We start from the raw sequence: 23,924 nt of genomic DNA, 5'->3' as shown, positions 1-23,924 counted from the left end.
CAATGTAACATGAATCCATAGCACCAATTTTTCATTTTCCTATTGTGTATTAAAATGAAGGCCCTAGAGATGGTATGTGTCATCATTAATAATTGCACAATTGTATGCAAGACTCATTAATTACATAGATATACCGTTCCATATTAATAATTTGTGTTATTTGCAACATAGAAAGACATTTTATCAATAATTGTTCATGACGATTTTGTCAATATAGTAATCAATTAATAAGCATGTCACAGACATTGTATCTAGATTTTTCTAATTCTATAAATCCAAGTACACGTTTATAGTGCTGGTACATTTCTCAGTTTCAGTGTTGTTTTCCTAAATGTGTGCAAAATGCACACTAGAGTTTTATTGTTAAAATCTATTTTTTATGGTGTGTTAAGACTGATTAGCCTTTAAGCTGTAACACAAACCAAACACAAAGTGGGAATTTTGTAATACTTTTATGCAGTCAACTGAAACATTAATCTGCTGTCTGTGACAAATTTAAAATTGAGAAGCAGCTCTATATTTCACTTGAAGAGGCACATGTGCTATATAAAGGCCAGAGGCATCTACCACTTACTGAGGGCATGCACTCTCCTTAGGGGCTACTATCTTTACTCTCAGTAAAGCTGACTGAGCCCTTTTAATGGGGCCCATATAGTCTTCCCATATCAGCCCCTCTCAGATCCTTCCATCTCCACTTGCCACCTCAAAGCAGCAAACCTCCTCTGGCATATCAGGAGGTATAGTACACACCCCGCTGACTGCAGGTGATGTGCCGGCTACATGTGCTCACACCTCTATGTAGCTGCGTTGCTGGCACATCTCTTTTTCTCAGTGCAGAGGATCTATCAGAAAAACAGTGCTCCACTGGGCCCTTGAACTCATTGGAGCAGATCTGCAGAAGCACCGTCTTCTTTAATTCCTGAGACCTCTATAAGCCAGCCATCCACACTATTACTGCTTCTCAGCAGCCACTGTGAGGGTGCCACACCACTGTGAGATAAGCAACCATCTGTTAATCTATTGTTTAAGTATCTGATAAAGAGGTCTGCAATAACAGCTTCCAGAAAATTCCATGATATTAATCATTAGAATTCTGAACTTAAACAGAATGAGAGAAACATATTGTTTCAGGAATCACGGAATTTCTTAACAGTACTGTGAGGGTTCATTAGGCTATTTTGAACAGTGAAGGGATATCGTTTGGGATTAGGTTGAATTTATTGTAATGAAAATAATGGTTTAGTTGACATATTGTTAGTGAATCACAGATAAATATAATGTCATTGCAATGCACCTTTTTGTATTTGATGGGGAAGTGGCATTTCGTAGGAGAGGAGCACTGGCTAGATATAATTAACCACAAATGGGACTAATACACATTTATATTTTGGCAGAAAATGGGTGCATTTGTTCAGCACCAACAAACAGATTTATTGAAAAACTACTTGGTCAATGTATGTTTGAAGTAGGGATTGTATTGCATTTGTTAAAGTAAATTTGATGCAAAAGAGGTGAAATGTGCACCTTAAAAGTGCAGAGAAGTGAAAAAGAATTTAAAATGTTCAAACTCAAGAGTGAACGATGAGTCCATAAATATTTTGTATAAGTATAGGATATTAGAATTAGAAGCTATAATTGAATAAGATTGAAAAAGCTTAGCCAGCTAGGGAACTCAGTCGCTGCACCACCCAAAGCAATCACCCATACAGAATTGGATTAGAATTGCCCACCTAAATGACCGGCTACCAGATGGTCATGTACTAGAAATTTTAGAACATAAAAGATGAGAGGCAACTGAAAGTTACCGAGTCGTATACGCAACAATATTTGTTTGCTGAAGTATGCAAGAAGTTGGTTTATTCTTGCAATTTCTTTTTCTTTCTTCTTAACAATAGAAAAATACTCAGCCAACACTTTTTGCCTGGCACATGGGCTTCTTCAGGGCAATGTAATTCTACTAGCTACAATTGTACAGTTGAAGAATGGTCGCATTTCTGAGGATTGAAAAATGTGTACCACACTATTTGCACACCCTTAGGGTCACAAGATATTAACAACAAATAAGTGTCCAAAAATCCCAATGTCTTCACAAAGTTCTTTGTCCCATAATGTTAGGGTGATTTTAAACCAATATGCTGTGTTGAGCAATCAGACCGAACCAACCGCATCCGCATCCTAGTGTCGAGATAGCGTGGAACACAATTTTCAATCCTCGGTGAGATGGGACTGTTCTTCAAATGTAAATCTGTAGCTTGTTGAGTCACATTGCCCTGAAGAAGCTCATGTGTCAAATTAAATAAGATAAAGGCAGTCAGGTTACCTTAACAGAGGAATATACTAAAAGTAATAATTGTTATTAGTATTTATTTGATGATCATCTTAAATTAAACAGTGTACTTGTAAGCTGTAGAGATGCACAGGATTTGCTTTATGCCAAGCTAGCAGAGAATAGGATTGCCATCAATAGTCATCTACACACCTTCTTAAGTCTCATGAGTCTGAAAACAATGACAGAAAAGCAGATAAGTTGCAAAAGGAGATAAATGCTATGCTATCAAAAGATAAAGGAATATGCTACAAAGAGGCATTGAACCCAGGAGGGCGATCCCCAAGCAGGGATCCACCCACTAAACACCAGGGAGGGAGGAGCGGCCCCTTGGGCAAGGGCCTTCGCTCACGCCATAAAATGATGGGCATAATTCAGTCTTTCTGCCCCTTCCTGGGTGGCAGATGGGGCAGTAGCCCCCAATCTGCCCCCCAGGGGGGCAGAAAGCCCACTAAACACCAGGGATTTTTTTTGGTGCATTTATTTTAGGGTGGGGGCTGCCTGAAATAGGCAAGCCAATGCCCCTGCCCCCCTGCCACCATTACAGCCTTTCTGCTCCCCAGGGAGCAGAGAGCCCACTTGATGCCAGGGATTTTTTTGCGAAATTTTCTTTAGGGTGGGGGCTGCCCAGAACGGGTACGCCAATGCCCCCACCTCACCACCATTACAGCCTTTCTGCCCCCCCGGGGGGCAGACAGCCCACTAAACACCAGGGATGTTTTTTGCACAATTTCTTTTAGGGTGGGGGCTTCCTGATACAAGCATGCCAATGCCCCCACCCTCCCACCTCCATTACAGCCTTTCTGCCCCCCGTGGGGTCAGAAAGCCCACTTGATGCCAGGGATTTTTTTGCGCAATTTTCTTTAGGGTGGGGGCTGCCCAAAACAGGTACGCCAATGCCCCCACCACCATTACAGCCTTTCTGCCCCCCGTGGGGGCAGGAAGCCCACTTGATGACAGGGATTTTTATGCACAATATTTTTTAGGGTGGGGGCTGCCCAAAACGGGTATGCCAATGCCCCCACCCCCACCACCATTGCAGCCTTTCTGCCCCCCTGGGGGGCAGATGGGGCATTGGCCCCTAATCTGCCCCTTGGGGGGCAGAAAGCCCACTTGACCCCAGGGATTGTTTTTGAGCAAATTTGAATTAGGGTGGGGCTGCCCAAAACAGTCAGGCCCCCACCCCCTCCCCCACAAAAATTACAGCCTTCCTGCCCCCCTGGGGGTATATAGGGCAGAGGCCCCCAATCTGCCCCCCCCGGGAGGTTCAAAAAGCCCACTAGACAGCAGGGATTTTTTGGGGCAAATTTTGGCCTCCCACACGAGGGAGGCACCATTTTTATCGGGAGACCTAGGGGAATGCTGAGTGGTAGGAAATTTGTTTCAGCCCGGTGATGCCACATCTTTCCCACACAAAAACGTGTGAAAAAAGTGATTTTTTCAGCTAAATGTCAGGTTTGCAGGGGATTCTGGGTAAGAAAACCTTGGGGGATCCATGCAAGCCATACCTCCCTGGAATCCCCCGGGTGTCTAGTTTTCAGAAATGTATGGGTTTGGTAGGTTTCCCTAGGTAGCTGCCGAACCAGGGGCCAAAAATTCATGGGACCCCCTTGCAAAACCAAGTCGTTTTGTGATAGGCAATTTTGATGTCGCCTCAATACGTTTTTGGCGCTTGCCTGTCACGGGTACTTGGGCCTCCCACATGAGTGAGGCACCATTTTTATTGGGAGACCAGGGGGAACGCTGGGTGGTAGGAAATTTGTGTCACCCCGGTGATGCCACAACTTTCCCACACAAAAATGTGTGAAAAAAGTGATTTTTTTTCAGCTAAATGTCAGGTTTGCAGGGGATTCTGGGTAAGAAAATGTTGGGGGATCCACGCAAGTTATACCGCCCTGGAATCCCCCTGGTGTTTAGTTTTTAGAAATGTGTGGGTTTGTTAGGTTTCCATAAGTGGCCGCCCAGCCCCGGGCCAAAAATTCATGGGACCCCCCTGGCAAAACCAGGTTCTTTTGTGATAGGCAATTTTGATGTCGCCTCAATACGTTTTGTGCCCTTGCTTGTCATGGATACTTGGGCCTCCCACACTAGAGAGGCACCATTTTTAATCAGGAGACCTGGGGGAACACTGGCTGGTAGGAAATTTATGTCAGCGCGGTGATGCCACAACTTCCCCACACAAAAATGTGTGAAAACGTGATTTTTTTAGCTAAATTTCAGGTTTTCAGGGGATTCTGGGTAAGAAAACTTTAAGGGACCCACACAAGCCATACCTCCCTGGAATCCCCCGGGTGTCTACTTTTTAGATATGTGTGGGTTTGGTAGGTTTCCCTAGGTGACCGCCAAGCCCCGGGCCAAAAATTCATGGTCCCCGCTTGCAAAACCAGGTCATTTTGTGCTAGGCAATTTTGATGTTGCCTCAATATGTTTTGAGCCCTTGCCTGTCGCGGGTACTTGGGCCTCCCACACGAGTGAGGCACCATTTTTATTGGGAGACCTGGGGGAACGCTGGGTGGTAGGAAATTTGTGTCAGCCGAGTGATGCCACAACTTTCCCACACACAAATTTATAAAAAAGTGATTATTTCAGCTACATTTCAGGTTTGCAGGGGATTCTGGGTAAGGAAACGTTGAGGGATCCACGCAAGCCATCCCTCCCTGGAATCCCCTGGGTGTCTAGTTTTCATAGATGTATGGGTTTGGTAGGTTTCCCTAGGTGGCCGCCGAGCCCCGGGCCAAAAAGTCATGGGACCCCCTTGCACAACCAGGTCGTTTTGTGATAGGCAATTTTGATGTCGCCTCAATACGTTTTGGGCCCTTGCCTGTCGCGGGTACTTGGGCCTCCAACATGAGTGTGGCACCATTTTTATCAGGAGACTTGGCGGAACGCTGGGTGGTAGGAAATTTGTGTCAGCCCGGTGATGCCCCATCTTTCCCACACAAAAATGTGTGAAAAAAGAGACTTTTTCGGCTACATTTCAGGTTTGCAGGGGATTCTGGGTAAGAAAACATTATGGCATCCATGCAAGCCATACCTCCCTGGAATCCCCCGGGTGTCTAGTTTTCAGAAATGTGTGGGTTTGGTGGGTTTCCTTAGGTGGCCGCCGAGCTCCGGGCCAAAACGTCATGGGACCCCCCTTGCAAAACCAGGTCGTTTTGTGAGAGGCAAATTTGATGTCGCCTCAATACGTTTTGGTCCCTTGCCTGTCGCGGGTACTTGGGCCTCCCACATGAGTGAGGCACAATTTTTATCACGAGACAGTGGGGGGAACTCTGTGTGGTAGGAAATTTGTGTCAACCAGGTGATGCCACATCTTTCCCACACAAAAATCTGTGAAAAAAGTGATTATTTCACCTAAATGTCAGGTTTGCTGGGGATTCTCGGTAAGAAAACGTTGAGGGACCCATGCAAGCCAAAAATTCATGGGACCCCCACAAGCCAATCCTCTCTGGAATCCCCTGGATGTCTAGTTTTCAGAGATGTATGGGCCAAAAAGTCATGGGACCCCCCCTTGCAAAACCAGGTTGTTTTGTGATAGGCAATTTTGATGTCGCCTCAATACGTTTTGGGTCCTTGCCTGTCGCGGGTACTTGGGCCTCCCACACGAGGGAGGCACCATTTGTATCGGGAGACATGGGGGAACGCTGGGTGGTAGGAAATTTGAGTCGCCCCGGTGATGCCATATCTTTCACACACAAAAATGTGCGAAAAAAGTGTTTTTTTCAGCTACATTTCATGTTTGCAGGGGATTCTGGGTAAGAAAACGTTAGGGGATCCACGCAAACCATACCTCTCTGGAATCCCCCGGGTGTCTAGTTTTCAGAAATGTGTGGGTTTGGTAGGTTTCCTTAGGTGGCCACCGAGCCCCGGGCCAAAAACTCATGGGACACCCCTTGCAAAACCAGGTCCTTTTGTGATAGGCAATTTTGATGTCGCCTCAATACGTGTTGGGCCCTTGCCTGGCGTGGGTACTTGGGCCTCCCACATGAGTGAGGCACCATTTTTATCACGAGACAGTGGGGGGAACTCTGTGTGGTAGGAAATTTGTGTGAACCAGGTGATGCCACATCTTTCCCACACAAAAATCTGTGAAAAAAGTGATTATTTCACCTAAATGTCAGGTTTGCTGGGGATTCTGGGTAAGAAAACGTTGAGGGACCCATGCAAGCCAAAAAGTCATGGGACCCCCTCTTGCAAAACCAGGTTGTTTTGTGACAGGCAATTTTGATGTCGCCTCAATACGTTTTGGGTCCTTACCTGTCGCGGGTACTTGGGCCTCCTACACGAGTGAGGCACCATTTGTATCGGGAGACATGGGGAAACGCTGGGTGGTAGGAAATTTGTGTCACCCCGGTGATGCCACATCTTTCACACACAAAAATGTGCGAAAAAAGTGTTATTTCACCTAAATGTCAGGTTTGCTTGGCATTCTGGGTAAGAAAACGTTGAAGGACCCATGCAAGCCATACCTCCCTTGAATTCCCCGGGTGTCTAGTTTTCAGAAATGTGTGGGTTTGGTAGGTTTCCCTAGCTGGCCACCGAGCTCCTGGCCAAAAAGTCATGGGATCCCCCTTGCAAAACCAGGTTGGTTTGTGATAGGTAATTTTGATGTTGCCTCAATAGGTTTTGGGACCTTGCCTGTCATGGGTACTTGGCCCACCCATGCAAGTAAGGTACCATTTTTCTCGAAAGACTTTTGGGAACTCGGGGTGGGTGGAAATTTGTGGATCCATGCAGATTCCAGAACTTTCCCCCACAGAAATGTGAGAAAAATTTGTTTTTTTGGACAGTTTTTTAGGTTTGCATGGGATTCTGGGTAATAGAAGCTGGTGAGAGCCAGTCAAGTCACCCCATCCTGAATTCCCCTGGGTATCTAGTTCTCAAAAATGCATAGGTGTTCTAGGTTTCCGTAGGTGCCGGAAGAGCTAGGGTTCAAAAACTGCAGCTAGGCACTTTGCCAAAAAAGGGTAATTTTTCACAGTTAAATTGTGGTGTGTCCACGTTGCGTTTTGCGCCGTTTCCTGTCGCAGGCACTAGGCCTACCTACACAAGTGAGGTACCATTTTTCTCAAAAGACTTTGGGAAACTCGGGTGGGTGGAAATTTGTGGATCCACGCAGATTCCAGAACTTTCTACCACAGAAATGTGGGGAAAATGTGTTTTTATTTTTACAATGTTTTAGGTTTGCAAGGGATTCTAGGTATTTTGCGCATTTCTTGTCACGGGCATTAGGCGTACCCACACAAGTGAGATGCCACTTGTCTTGGAAGACTTTGGGGAATGCGGGGTGGGTGGGAATTTGTGGATCCATGCATATTCCAGAACTTTTCACCACAGAAATGTGTGGAAAATGTGGGTTTTTTGACAATTTTTTAGGTTTGCAAGAGCTTCTGGGTAACAGATCCTGGTGAGAGCCAGTCAAGTCACCCCATCCTGGATTCCCCTGGGTGTCTAGTCTTCAAAAATGTATAGGTTTGCTAGGTTTCCATAGGTGCCGGCAGAGCTAGGGTTAAAAAACTACAGCTAAGCACTTTCCCAAAAAAGGGTCATTTTTCACTGTGAAATTGTGGTGTGTCCACGTTGCGTTTTGCGCCGTTTCCTGTCACGGGCACTAGGCCTACCCACACAAGTGAGGTACATTTTTCTTGGAAGACTTTGGGGAACACGGGGTGGGTGGAAATTTGTGGATCCACACAGATTCCAGCACTTTCCACCACAGAAATGTGAGGGAAAAGTGTGTTTTTTTTTACAGCGTTTTAGGTTTACAAGGGATTCTGGATAACAGAACCTGGTGAGAGCCAGTCAAGTCACCCCATCCTGGATTTCCCTGGGTGTCTAGTTTTCAAGAATGTATAGGTTTGCTAGGTTTCCCTAGGTGCCGGCAGAGCTAGGGTTCAAAAACTACAGTTATGCACTTTGCAAAAATAGGGTAATTTTTCATTGTGAAATTGTGGTGTTCACGTTGCGTTTTGAGCCGTTTCCTGTCATGGGCACTATGCCCACCCACACAAGGGAGGTACCATTTTTATTGGGAGACTTAGGGTAATTCAGATTTGTAAAGCAAATGTTATTACCTATTGTTTGTCGATGCATTTCTGCCTTCCAAATGAAAGATAATGCGTAAAAAAGAAGTTATTTTGAAAAATGACCGATAATTCTCATGCTAGTATGAGTATTCCCAATTTTGAAAATGTGCAAATATCTACTGTTTCTAAACTCTATATTTTGTTCCCATTTCAGAAATACATAGGTTTCTTTCATACCGATTTTTCCATGTATAAATTTTCCTAGAATAATTGCTATATTCCCGGTACATAATAAAAAACCATTGCAAGTCGCTGCTCAGTTTTTGGCTCTGGGTTCGTCGGGTTCTTGGTGAACCTACAAGTCCTATATATCTCCACAACCAGTAAGGTCAAGCGGATGTAACAGTATATTGCTTTCAAAGAGCTGTCATAATTAAAGAAGTTACAGATGAAAACGTTGACACAAAAGGCAGTTTTTTTTAACTAATTTTCAATTTATCCTATATTTAACTGTTAGTTTCTATAAGGAAACCTTGAAGGATCTACACAAATGACCCCTTGCTGAATTCAGAATCGTGTCTGCTTTTTAAAAATGTATAGGTTTTCAGGATCAATTATTGCTTTCATACGCATTTCTACCATTAACTGGAAGGAGGTTGAAAGCACAAAAATTCGCAAAAATAGGCAATGTCCCAGAGAAATGCCAAAACTGTGTAACAAATGTTTGTCATTGCCTAAAAGCTGGGAAAATTGTGATTTCTGCCCCACAAACTCTTTTTTGATACCATATGCAGGGAAAAAAACAGACGCTTTCATTTGCAGCATTTTTTTCCAATTTTCCCCGATAAAAACTAAATGTAGCAGTATTTTGTCTAATTTCTGGGTCCCCTCCAGGGGAATCCAAAAACCCTGGGTACCTTTAGAATCCTCATGATGTTGGAAGAAAAGGACGCAAATTTGGCCTGGATACCTTATGTGGTCAAAATGTTACAGGGGCCTAAGCACAAACTCCCCCAAATAGCCCAAAAAAAGGCTTAGCACGGGGGGGGGGGGAGGCCTAGCAGTGAAGGGTTTAAAATGCTTTATGTCTCTTCAATTGTTTTCCAGACTATTGGACCTTGTTTAGGAGAGGCTGGGAATTACTTCAGTTAACAATCTCACAGATATGTGATCCACCAGAAAGGTAGTGGTTTTCCACATGATGCATTGAATGCAGAGCATAATCTCACGTCTAGAGGATGAGACCCCAATGGACTGAGCTCAGTCCATAAAAAGGGACATCTCAGCATCTCCCAGAAATATTGTTTTAGACAGTGAAGAATTTGAGCAAATATAATATTATACATTGCGTGAGAGCCCAATGACCTACTTAACAAGATATTTTGACATAGAAAAGAGTCTTGAGAGGATCATTCATAATGCACCAATGAAGAAGAATTCTAGAAAACAGCTACATCCAAAAGTACACAAAAGCATTTAAAAATATAACTTGTGAGAGCAAAATAGAAGAAATCAGAAGCAATTCAGAATGGGGAATGAACTATGGAATCACAAATCTAGGTTGAAGTTGCTGATAGTCCAGAGGGTAAAACAAAGAATGTATCCCCAACAACTGCAACTAATATGACCAACACATGCCAAAACAATGGCAACAGTCCTGGCATTATACAAGTCCTAGTTCCAACATTTTTGGTCTACCCCTAAATCTTGGTATGTACCTCCATACCCGCAAGGTCAAGTAATCGACAAACTGGGGGTTGTTCTGCTTGATACAGGGACAATAAGATATCAAGTTCTACAACCTATCAATATATGCATTGTGTTACCTCCTCAGAGCCGGGTGATACATCAGCACTTTAATTCTCACCCAAAAAGTCTTTATGCAAGTTAGAACTTTCTACTAAGTGGGGGGTACCTCAAAATATAAAGAAGAATTGAAAAAAGGAAATAGGAACCCTCCTTGGGGGCCCTCTACAAAAATATAAAATCAGCTCTGTAGAGAATTATCAGAAAAATTGATACTGATATTATCCAGCCAATGAGAAATACGAATAGTGGGCCCGATTCACAGAACTAACTTAAGACAAAATCCTAAACTTACTACCATTTTGGTATTCACAGAAGGCACTTACTCATTTTGGTATTCACAGAAGTTAGGAGTCCTAACTTTAGTACTCCTAAATGCCTTCTGTGAATACCAAAAGTCTTAAAGTTAGGATTTTTCTCAGTTTACGAGTAGTAAAGTTAGGACTCCTAACTTTACTACTCCTAAACTGAGAAATATCCTAACTTTAAGCCTTTCGGTATTCACAGAGGCATTTAGGAGTCCTAAAGTTAGGACTCCTAACTTCTGTGAATACCGAAATGAGTAAGAGCCTTCTGTGAATACCAAAATGAGTAAGTGCCTTCTGTGAATACCAAAATGGTAGTAAAGTTAGGATTTTGTCTTAAGTTAGTTCTGTGAATCGGGCCCTGTAATTTTAACATGATAGGCGCAAGGGGAAATTTCTATGGAAACTCTCCTGAAAGGGATTTTCTCTAATGGCAAATGTAAAACCTTATATCAGGGAATATAAATTCAGCAAGGGTAGGAGTCTATCCAAGAACTTATGAATGAAAGTGGATGAATGTGTCAGTTTATGATAAAGGCAATAGTTCCCATACAGCTTATTACTCTTACAAAATGCACAGCAATGCACAAATCAGGAGAAAATATAGTTGAAAAGAATTCACCCATTGTTACAACACAGAGTGACAAGATAAATGAAAATGCAAATTGTAATACCGTTATTAACTATGCACCACAAGAATCAAGTCCATCTGATCTAGATGAGGAGAGTTTTTCCCCAAAAGTGGTGTCCAGCTTACTTCAATGAATGGGGTCAAGCTGGAGACCGAGAACAGTGAAAAGCATAGTAATAAACCCAAAAAATATTAGTGGGTAACTATAGACCCATCTGCTAGTAGGATTAGTCAATCTTTACCTTAATCAAACATCACAGGTAAATGATCCTTTTATGGGTTATTGGAAAAGATAAATGAGATTTCTCAGGCAGAAATATTTCCTGGTTTTCACCAGCTAGTTAACCAACATGTGAAGTTAGCTGATGTATTTACCACCAAGGCTGATAGACAATTACTTAAACATCTATTTTGACAAGTTCAGTTACATTTGTTTCACATGATTCTTCTGATGATGGCCTAACAACACTTTGAGAGAAGTATTCCAAACTATCCCAATATGAAATTGGCTAATGTTAGAGAGTAATGTCCCCATTGGAAATATTGAAGCCATAAGCATTAATTGCCACAACTTGTACAAAAGAGAGATATTTAAGGAGGGATTTGTGAGGGAGGGACATGCTAAGACAAAACAAACATCCACAAAAGAGTAGAGCAATGACAAGTTACCGAAACCTATACTTGTAAAATCAAAACAATACCCTTGCAGGCTTAGAGTGCCATCTCAATTATGCAAAAAAAAACCAGAGAATTCTGGGTAGTTCCAAAGTTTAGGTGGAGAGCAGCTCCTGCATTGAGCACCCTACAACACCAGTGACACTCTGAATCTGCTAATCTCAAATATCTGTTTTTCTAGCAAAATGTTTAAGCATAGGATTAGCACATTGCCATCCACACCAAGTTAGAAAGGGACAAAGTATTTTGACATTACTACAGCAAAGTTTTAAAGCATGGGATTAGCACAGTGCCATCCATGCTGAGCTGTAATATGACAAATCAATCAATCAATTAGTCAGGGGTTTATAAAGCATGGCTTCTCACCTGTAAGGATCTCAAGGTGCTGAGGGTGAAGAAGGGACTGCTGATCCGTCTGGGTGCAGGGATCAGTCGAAGAGCCAGGTCTTGAGATCCTCCTGGAACTGAGTTAGTGATGAAGATTGCCTGAGGTGGAGAGGCAGGGTGTTCCAGGTCTTGGTGGTGAGATAGGAGAAGGATCTTCCTCTGGCTCTGAACTTGTGGATCTGAAGGATGGTGGCCAGGGCCAGTTAGGCAGAGCAAATGTGTCTGGTGGGTACATGTAATGAGAGGCAGTGGCTCAGATATGTTGGTCCTGAATCATGTAGGGCTTTGTAGGTATGTGTGAGGAGCTTGAAGGTGTTTTTTTTGTTGAGTGGAAGCCAGTGTACTCTTGAAGGTGCTCAGTGATGTGACTGTGCCGGGAGACATTGAGGACCAGTGTGGCTTTGGCGTTTTGAATGTTATGTAGTTTCCTGAGGAGTTTCTGAGTGAGGTCAGTGTAGAGTACATTGCTGTAGTCGAGTCTGCTGGTGATGAGTGAGTGAATGACAGCCTTTCTGGATTATGTGGGGATCCATCTGAATGTCTTTTGAAGCAGGAGGAGTGTGTGGAAGCATGATGAGGATACGACATTGGCTCATTGAGGAGTCCAATATGATGCAGAGGTTACGAGCGTGTTCCATGGGGTTGGGGGTGAGGCGGACAAAAGCCTTTTACCACTCCAGGCATAGTATTACTGCTTTGGATTGGTAAAATACCACCCAAGCCAACATGGAAAGAATAAAAGCAACCCCTGACACATGTTTTGGTATCATTACAGCTTTTCAGAAAGGTTTAGCTTCATTCAGTTCCAAGGGAGCACCCAGTATAACTAAAAATAATACTCTTTTAGGCTTAAAGTGCTGCATAAATAATGCAAAGAAGAAGCAGAGAGCTCTGGGTAGGTCCCACGTTTTGATGGGCCGGGCCTCCAATTGCTCTTCGGTGAAGCCATTATGCCTCTTCCAAGGCTCCTGTCCCACTTCTGCCCTAAACTTCTAATCTACTGTCTTTGGGTAGAATGTGGCTGTCTGGGGGTCCATTGCTTTTGCAATGAGAGGCCGCCGTGGGGACAGTTAACCCTGCCAAAGGAGACTTTGATATTTGTCTTTTATATTAGGGTATCATTTCTAATGCATATGTTGGCTTTCTGGTGACAGATGCTAAAGTATTGCTCTGGAGGGTGAAGGGGGGTTGTTTGGGGTTCAGTTGTTTTGATTTTGTTGTACACATGTTCAGAGTACAGTGCTCTTGGCCTATGTTTCAGATACATATGACTGACTACCCACCATGATTGTACTATAGAGCAAAATACACTGCTAGATTGTGTCATGGAATGTGAATGACTGGCTGGATAAAGTCAAGCGGAGAGCAATCCTTTGATACATGAACAGATTGGCTCCAGAGGTCGTCCTACTGCAGGAGTCTCATCTGCCTGGGGACAGGTGTAACTTCTTGACCCAATATGGCTTCAACAGGGTTTATCATGTTGGATTTACTGGGGTATCTAGTGGGGTGGCTACCCTGCTACACGAAAACTTCCACTTAGTCATCCAGGATACAGTGGGTTGTTAAATATTGATATCGGTCTCTTTGTTTGGTAGACTGTGGACTGGTGTCAACACACACATTCCCTCCACTCTACGCGCAGTAGCAATGACAGAACTGATGAGAATTATTGTGGCCTCTTTCACCGGAGAGCTTATAATTATGGACGACTTCAAACAATGTTATACAACCACATATGGACACATGAGATGGGGCGAAAGAGGGTCACTGGTGTCTTGGTCTGACTCTCTTGGTCTCAGCGATATATGGAGGATCCGTAATCCAGCTGCACAGGAATATGCACATTATTATTACCCTCACAAATCACACTCACGGTTAGACTACTCCCCCCCACTGAATATACTTAAGGTGTCAGGGGATAGGAGTCTCCCAAGTGTCTTGTCAGATCACTCATCAAAACAGATTGAGATGGGGCTGACTACCCGTAGGCTGAACTCATATTGGGACCTGCACGCAGAGTGGCTTAAGGAAACTTAGTTCCAGTTATATATACAAGAAAATTTAGATTTCTCTCCTGTGATAATGTGGGAGACCATGAAAGCAGTTATCAGGGGGAAATAATTACATATATAGCCAGTAGGAAAAAAACAAGGAAGGAGGACATTCAGGTATTGGAGGGTAAATTCAGAGAGATGAAAAGACTCCATGTCCAGACAAGGGCAGAACATGATCTCCCCGCCTCGAGGCAACAAGAGAGACCCTTAGACAGAAGATGTTGGGAGGAGCCAAAGCGGAACTAACAGACATGCAAAATAGACTGTATGATTTTGGGTACAGACGGTAAAGCTGATCCATACACTTGCAATCAAATGTCTGGAAGATATATATCACATATGCACACAGGTGGGAAAGGTAACTTAGGATACATCCATAATAGCTGAAACCTTTGCACAATACTATGAGCTTCTGGGCTGATCGATCCGCTCAGCCAGGCGGAATTATAGAACCCAATAGTTGCAGATCTAGCAGTGCCACAGCTTGTCCCAGAGGGTAGGACGGGCCTGGGTAGGCCACTGACAGAGTAAGAGATCCTTGCCGTGCTACAGGATATACAACCTGGGAAAGCACTAGGTCCAAACGGCTTCCTTGTGGAATTCCAGAAAAGGTTTGCATTTACTCTGGTTCCACACCTTCACGCCTTGTTAGTCGGTGCTGGGAAGGAGGCACTCCTCCCAGACGATTCTCAAACCGGCAGGCCATATACAGTGTGCACATCCTATAGACTTATCTCTTTCATTAACGTGGAGGCTAAGCTGCTGGCGAAGGCCCTCGCAAGCTGCCTGGTCCCACGAAAAAGATGCTTGATGCACCGTGACCAGAATACCTTTATGACTACCATGTGCACCCAGCACTGCCTTAGGAGGCTGAACATTGTATTAGCTCACCCGGACTCCACCTCGGACCCCAGAGCCCTCATGCAATTGGACTTCAAAAAGGCCTTCAATTCTGTTAAATGGTTATTAATTCATGCTCTACTGGAGCAAATTAATTCCGGCCCACTTTGTGCCCCTATGTGAAGCTGTTCTAAACTGACTCAAGGGCAAGAGTCTGTGTCAACAGCACTCTGTGTAGATCGAAATGCATCAGCAAGGGATCCTGGCTGGGTTGTCCCCTCTTCCTCCTTTTATTCACCCCGGTAATAGAACCCCTGGCCGAATGGATTAGGTGGGATGCCCAAAACTGGGAACTGAGATGGGGAAGATATGGAAGATCAAATATCCCTATACACGGATGATGAACCGATTAATCCTATGTCTGATGCACATGATGGAGATCTACAAAAAGGCAGAGGGCCTGAGAGTAAACTGGGGCAATCAATCATAATCCCACTGGAGGGCGTCCCTCTGGAGCAATCCTCGGTATTGGGCAGCTCAGCTGCTCCTGATTAATGGCTGGATATTATAAGACCGGGATGACCCAGCCACAAGACTCAAACGCACTGCCCTAACCAGGTAAGCCCTGGGACCTTCTGGAGCTTATGTTCATTCCTATATGTAGCTGGAGAGCGGCATTGAGGTGGATCAGGTGGCATAGGGTGAACAACAAGGAGACACCATTATGGATGGGCAAGTGGCTTTAGAAATCAGCGGGATTCCAAAGGTTTCAAGAAATTGTATCTGCTAGGAATTTCCTGACTAAGGGATGTCTAGCAGTCTCATCAAATGAGGTCCTACAACCAACAAACAACTGAATATGATTTGCATAAATCACAATGTTTTTTATTTACAACTTCGGAATGCACTAGACAAATTTAAGCTGCAGGCCAAGGAGCTCCTACAGAATAGCGCCCAAGAAGCCTGACTTAAAATTGTGGCTATAGAGTGGAAAGGCATCTCTGGCTTATTTAGGTCCCTGGTGTGGAATGTCCCTGACCAACTGATCAGACTTAAAGGACAATGGAAATCTGACATGAGACCCCGGGAAGAAGAAGAATAGATGGAGGCTAAAATGGCAACTTGGGAGCTGGGTATCCCGGCTTGAATGAGAATGAGTCAATGTAAATATATATATATTTTTTTTTTAAACCCAATCTTTATTAAAGGATTTTCTTGTTACAACACAAAAACCCACCTAATGACCCACCCCCCACCCCCAGCTCAGATTCTGTTGCATTGAAAAGAAAGAAAAAAGACGTGAAGAACAACAGTTATGATCAATAAACAGCATAACATAATACGGAACTGACAATAGTCTAAAAAACAAATATGGCTTACGAATTACCCCGTTATCTCTGAGACCATTGCAACACGGGATCCCAAATTGCCAGCCCTAACTTGCGCTTGCGCAAGCCCTTTCTTCTGTAGATAGCTACTTCTAAACTACAAGTGGCCAACAGGCGTGATCTCCATTGTTGAAAACTTGGCGCATTTGTATCAAGCCATGCTGACGCGATGCATAATCTAAAGACAGCCATGGCCACAAAAACCAGTCCTTGCATATATTTCGGTCTTGAAATATTAGCAACACCTAACATAATCTCTTCAACATAAATCGCTATTCTTGTATTAAAAACTTCCAAGAGAAATGTTGAAATATCGGCCACTACTGATGTTAGTACAGTACAGGTAGCAAAAATATGAATGCTATCGGCTTCAACTAGATCACATCTAGGACATGTAGTTCCCTTCCCAGTCCCCCATTTAGCGATCTTATAGGGAGTATAATATAGAAAGAAAAAAGTTTTGTAAAACTGGGCCTGCAGCTTGGTAGACATTAAAATAGACTGATATAGTAAGAGAGATTGATGAACAGTTTCCCCAGACACACCAAGTTTAAGCTGCCATTTACTTAAGTATTTATCAAGATCATCAGATTGTCGCAGAAGCAGTTGTTCATAAATCTCTCCTATTTTGAGATTATTTCTCGAAGCCATATTCTCCATTAACTGCACCTTTTGAAATGACACATCCCCTCCTCCTCTTTTTAATAAAAAATCCCGAATTTGCAAAAATTTAAAAAAATCCCGTTGCTCTAAATTGTATTCCAGCTGTAATTCACCAAAAGATTTAATACCTAATGGAGTATAAAAACACCCAAGATGTGTAATCCCATTCAAAAACCATCTTTCCATGCATAAATCATTGAAGATCCCAGGGAGATGGCTATTTTTATGGATTAGGGTGTAAAAAGATAGTTGTCCAATATTAGTAAGTTTTCTAACGGAATTCCAGGTCTTATAGATACCAAATATGGACTTAAATTTAACTTTTTTAAAGTAGCTATCGTTAAGATGACGCCACAACCAACCTCTGGATTCATTACCTAATAGCAGCTCTTGTGGAGTTGGAATATCCCCTTCGCTGCTAGGTGCAAACGTAAATAAAAGCTTATTGCAGTATTTTAAGATAGTAGCCCAGTAATATAACTTAAAGTTGGGCAATTTCATGCCCCCTCTATCTTTAGGGAAAGTAAAGGTTCGCAAGGCTCTACGGGATTTTTTGTACCCCCAAATAAATCTAGAAAACATACTATCCAAATCTTTAAATACTTGTGAAGGAAATTCTAGACAGATTGATCTAAAAAAATAAAGGAATCTTGGAAGGAAAAGCATTTTAATCAAATTACACCGACCCACAATGGATAAATGAAGATTGTTACTCCTAATCAAATCCTTTTTTGTACGTTGAATTAATGGATCAATATTATCGGTAACTAGATTCTCTATTTTGGCCGTAATACTCACGCCAAGATATATAGCTTTCTCGGTAACCCGTGTATCCATCATCTCAATTTTACTGTTAAGGATAATCTGAGTTTTTGATTGGTTAAGTTTATAGCCCGATATTTGGCCAAAACTGTTAGCTTCCTCTTCAATCACCGCAGCCGAAATCGCTCGGTCACTGGTAACCAGCGCGATATCGTCCGCGTATGCCAATGTTTTGGTGGCCTGATCTCTTATCCAGATGGATGGTATCAATGCGTTGTTATCTAATCTTCGGATAAATGGGTCAATATATATAGCAAATAAGAGGGGTGAGCACGGACACCCCTGTCTTGTACCTCTAGTAATAGACAATGGTGCTGAAACTGACCCATTCACCATAACACCGGCAGACGGATTGCTGTACAACATTTTTACCGCTGTAATAAAGGGATCTCCAATGCCACATCTAGCCATCGCAATCCAGAGATATTTCCAGGAGACCCTATCGAAAGCTTTTTCAGCATCTAAAAGTATAAGTGCCATAGGGTCTCCTGAAACTTCACACCAATCAAACAATGAGATTACTCTCTGGATATGATCTGTGGTATCTCTACCCGGGATGAACCCATGTTGTCGAGCCGATATGATTTTGTGTATATTCAGAGCTAATCGTGCGGCGAGTAACTTAGCGTAGATTTTAGAATCACTAGTTATTAAGGTAATTGAGCGATACGACCCAAGTTCTGTAGGGTCTTTATGTTTTTTTGGAAATACTATAATTTTGGCCCTTGACCATGACTCTGGGGGTCGCCCCCCTAGGAATATATGTGCGATCAGTGTTGTTAGTATATTCTTAACTTGGGGAAAGAATTGGATATAAAATTCAGTGGGAATCCCATCCATACCCGCCGCTTTGCCTGAAGTAAGACTTTTTAATGCGAGAAGAATTTCCTCCTCTTGCGGGATGACATCCATATCTTCTGAATCATTACTTTCTAATCTCGATGGGCTATCTTGATTGATGTATTCGTTGATTGCATCCAATTGTATATTAGTATCATTATCCCTATATAGAGCCTGGTAGAATTTATAGAAGGCAGTTCTAATTGCATCCGAATCAGTTATTAGCCCTACTTCTGGATCTCGAATCATCTTAATGGAGTTAACGGAATTGAGTTCACGGGCGCGTACCGCTAACTGATGTCCAGCTTGTTCACTCAGTTCGTAAATAGTTTCCTTATATGCGGTTGCTTTATTAATAGCTTTTGTAGTTAGTATATCTATGACACTATTTTTAGCAATTGAGATCTGTCTTAACTCATTTTCCGTGTCTCTTCCCTCCTGAATGGCTTTAATTAGCCCTCCTTCAGCGATTGCGATGTTACCCTGAAGTGTTTTCATTACTTGTTTAGCTTTTTTATTAACATTCAATGAAAATCGAAGTGTTTCCCCTCTGATTCCAGCTTTAAGAGTGTCCCAAACGATCTCAATTGGTGCACTACCTATATTTTCTTCTAGGAATCTGGAAATATTTTTATAGGATATACTGTACCCCAGCAAGGTTGTGGAATATTGGCTTCAGCAGTGGTCCCAAATGCCCCCACTGTAGTGATGCCAGCGGGACACTAATATATATGGTATTATCGTCCTACTGGGACTCAATATTTTGTACATTTGAATCAACGAAAGGCATCCTGCTGGATCCCAAACTGGCTACCCTAGAAGTGTCCCCATAGTGGGACAGGAGCTGGGGTAGAAGTTATTGTCTGGGATTGGGTGTATGCCCTTCAAAGGTAATAAGGTAGAAAGGAATGGACAACAGCTTACTGGCCATTGAAGCGATTTACAAATCCAGAGGCTGCTCCCCAAAATACCTCAAAGTCTGAGGACAATGGAGCAGGCCTGGGCAGAATTCATAGAGTTTTGCTATGCTGAACTCTGCGAAGTTACAAAAAAACTCTGTAGAGTTCTGCAAGTGGCAGAGTGCAGTGCGAACTGCCATTCGTGCTGGTCTTCCTGCCGCTTGGGTAGAAATTCTACCCGAGCGGTAGCTCGTGCTCGCGAACGCGAGCAGGTAAAAAACTCTGTTGCACTATGCTAAGCAGAGTTGTCTGCACTCCGTGAGCTCCGCTGAATGCGTAGTGCAGAAAACTCCACAAAATCCACGAACGTATTTCACCGCCCAGGCATACAATGGAGGGAACATCACAATATTTCGAGACTGACAGATGGGATGGCCAGCCCCACAAGTGGAAGGGTGGGTCATTATACAGAAGACTAAGTGGATGTCAAGTGCAGCAGACTACATTCCGAGAAATAATTTTTAGTTGTGTGGTCTGTGGCAAATGTGGGAAGAATGCAGTCGAATGGGGAAGGAGCATGTGCTGGTGTTGCAATAACATGGTTTTGTTTGACTGCTCTATTTTTGATTTGAAATGCACAACAAAAACAAATTTGTAAAAGTTTTTTTTTTTAAAGAATGCCATCAATATGGCACCCTGGATATGTGATAATTGCTGTGTGTGTTGGCCAAATCTTGTTACGGTTGAGTAACTACTTTTATACAATAAACATATTGAGCACTGCCTTAGACTCTGAACCAGTGTTTTTAGCTATGAGTCTGCAGGAGAAGAATATATATATATATCTACAGGAGAAGGGTATATACAGCACTCCGTCACTCCTTAGCTTGCAGCATGGACGGAAACGGACAACCAAATAATGCCAAAAGGTGAAGTTTATTGCCTGCTCGGTCCTGACGCGTTTCGGTTCAACAAGAACCTTGATCACATGACACAGGTACAAAGATTCTTTCCATTTTTAAAGTGACAGTGCAGAAATTGAATGCGTTCACATGACCTCAGTCAAACTAGACATACTAGAGAGACTTTAAATGTATTCAGATTGTTGAAATCGCCCAAAAAGAAATAGATATAAATATGCATATAAATATAAACAAACATGCTTGTAACATCAAAGTTTTTTCTATCTGATAGAAGTGCTGATTTATGATAAAAATATCCATAATAGAATATTAAACCTTATCTATTACAAGACAACGTGATTTCTTGATAAAAAGCACTAGGATAGTAACATTTGATTTCCATGATTTCAACGAAAAGCATTTGTCATTGTTAGTGACATCGTTATGTACTTTTGTCATCACTTGATGTCCATTAACACATACAATTATAAATATAACATTTTGTGAAGTGTCCATAAATAAAAGTGCGAGTGCAGTTCGTGTTGAGTCAGACTAACTTCACAAAGTCCTTTAAGTATCAATCTAAATGGTCCCAGAGCAATGTTGGTATAATACCATTAGTGCCATGTGTATTAGCATATGTCCATGCGATTATGTGCCAGATATAATGTGTCTAGGTCTTTAACAATGTCAATTGTGTCGTTACTGTCTAATTATATTGACATTCCTTAATCATGGTCAAATACCCATCTTAGAGACGACTCATACAGTAACAGTTTATCCTTATCCAATAGGCATCGATTGGAATCTTGTTCTTTAAATGCCAGTTACTCCTTAATAGTGTGGATATTATTGTTACCATGTGTCCTAAGAAATGTAGTAGGACCTATGTTTCAGATTCTTAATGCATAATGTGCAAAATTGCAGTTATTAGTTATAGCATATGCTATACACGGTGCAAATCATTTTTACATTCTTTCAATTTGGACAATTATTAAATAAATACTGAATTAAATACAATAAATTAATTCATTAAATATCTAAAATTATGATCATATAAAAATATATCAGATTGGTATCTAACAAGGACTTAATTGTGCAAACCAATGGTTATATAATAGTACATTAATTAACAGACATATTGCGGTGATGTACCTTATTGTAAAATTGGTTTGTCCAACAGGGAAAAATTGTGTAAAAAATCAATAAAATGAATTTTTTTAAAAAATATATGTTATTCTAAGCATTTCATAAGAACTCCAGGTTTCATGTTGTAATTTCGATAGAGAAAAGTGTTGTAAAGCACGTATACATTCTGTTTGTTCTTCTTAGGCTAACTATAATTAAGCTTTCTTACTGACATAATATTATGTATAGATCAGTCTGCTACATGATATTTCAGTGTTGATTTAGCCAAAAAGAGGATTATCATGTTTGAAAAGATGTTTATAGGCAAGTATATAAGTCTTTCGATATATTCAAGCCATTCGGCTGTTTAGTGTCAAGGTCAATGATATATCGTGTCTCCAAATGTCTCAGGGCACCCTCCCTATTGTCGCCTCGTCTACTCGGTGGCACAGTGTCAATAACAAAGTATTTAAGTTCTTTGTTATTGGAGAGATGACTGTCTTTGAAGTGGCGAGCCACTGGATACGTATTATCCTGGTTGTTAATTGCCCTGAGATGTTGCAGTATACGTTTGTGGACTGCAAGCTTTATGCTGCCCACATATGACAAGTTACAGGGACACGTGAGTACATATACTACATGATGAGTTTTGCATTTAAGTAACTTGTTGATGACATGCTTTCTGTCACTGAATGGGGTTATATATATATGATGGACAGCTTGTCATCACCGCCTTTCCTCCTCCTCTCGACGTCGGTGCCAGCAGCGGTAATGACACCTGCTTATTTTATTGCACAACGGTTAATCCGGGAAATCCAGAATGAATCACGCGGCACACCACAAGGACAGCACAAAAGTTTGTTGTGCAAACAACGATGCGTTTTGGCGAAGCCTTTTTCTAGTTGTGTGACCTGCGCCCAAATGCCCGTAAAAATACGGGTTGCAGTGTATAAACATAGAGAAAATATACAGAATGTATTCTCATTGCAATTTCTAATGCTATTTGAAATAAACATTATTAATTCATAATGCTGTGCAAAACAGAATTGTTTTCAAATAAAACATGTATAACACGCTTATAGTAAATTTTCAAAGTTGGTTACGTGAAATTTGTCTTTTGCCACGATCTCATAGTCAACATGGAAGACAGACTATACTGTCGACAATTCTTATTCGTGTTGTTGATGCTCACCCTTCAAATGAAGGAAGATGCACTACAAATAATCATTGCCCATTCAGCGCAGTACATATTCTAAAATGATTCACATTTAAATAATCATGTTATTGTAATTAATGCGCATTGGGCAGTTATTTCCTGGGTAATGTACCCAATCCTACACACGAGCAAAGGTACCAAATTCTATCAAGTGGGCATGAGAATAATCACGTTATAACTGATGGTAGATACATTTCATGAGAATTTCTTTAAAATAAGAAATATATAATAAAACATTATTATAAATAGAATAGATGACCACATTCTGTATGATGAGCATAGGTAATTCAACCATATCATGGGTAATGTACCCCAAACAATTTCATCCCTAAAGTCGATCCATACTCAGCTGATGGTCATGTAAACATGATTAATGCAACAAATACTAAGCATGTTTGATGATCACAGATAATCAAATCGTATACAAAGGTTTTCTACATTTTGGCAGTAGAAATTCAAATAATTACTTTCTCCTCATTATTATTCCTCGAAAACACAACACGCAGTGGGCAGGTACTAAGTAAACGTGATACACCAAAGTGAACAAAAAATAATAATAAACTAAATTGATATAGGAACGGGAATTCTAACAGTAGGGCAGTAACACAACTTTGTACTCGGGGAATCAGGTTACTACGCTCAATTTAGCATGACCGAACCTCCCATGGGGGTGCAATAGGCATTTGCCAATCTATCACATCCATAAATTGCCAAGGATGTATTCCCTACTGAAATGTTGTGTGATTCCTCTCATATTAAAAGTAAAGTGAAATAAAATCAGACAAGGCTGAGCAGAGTCATACATGTGCACAGTCAGAAAGGAATGTAGCCCCATCTCATCATTTATATCCAATGTGGGTTGTTAGTTCTTCTCATGAGTTAAGCCCTTTAGGCCACTTCGTGTTGAGCTCAATAATATACTTCGATTCTGTCACTCTTAGAAGTTTTTCACGATCACCTTCCCTAGGATGTGGCAAAATTCTGTCAATGCCAAAGCACTCCAATAGATTACA

Source organism: Triturus cristatus, chromosome 6, assembly GCF_964204655.1.
Source record: "Triturus cristatus chromosome 6, aTriCri1.1, whole genome shotgun sequence".
Lineage (NCBI taxonomy): Eukaryota > Metazoa > Chordata > Amphibia > Caudata > Salamandridae > Triturus > Triturus cristatus.
The sequence above is the reverse complement of the archived record's forward strand: the minus strand, read 5'-3'. Positions refer to the sequence as shown.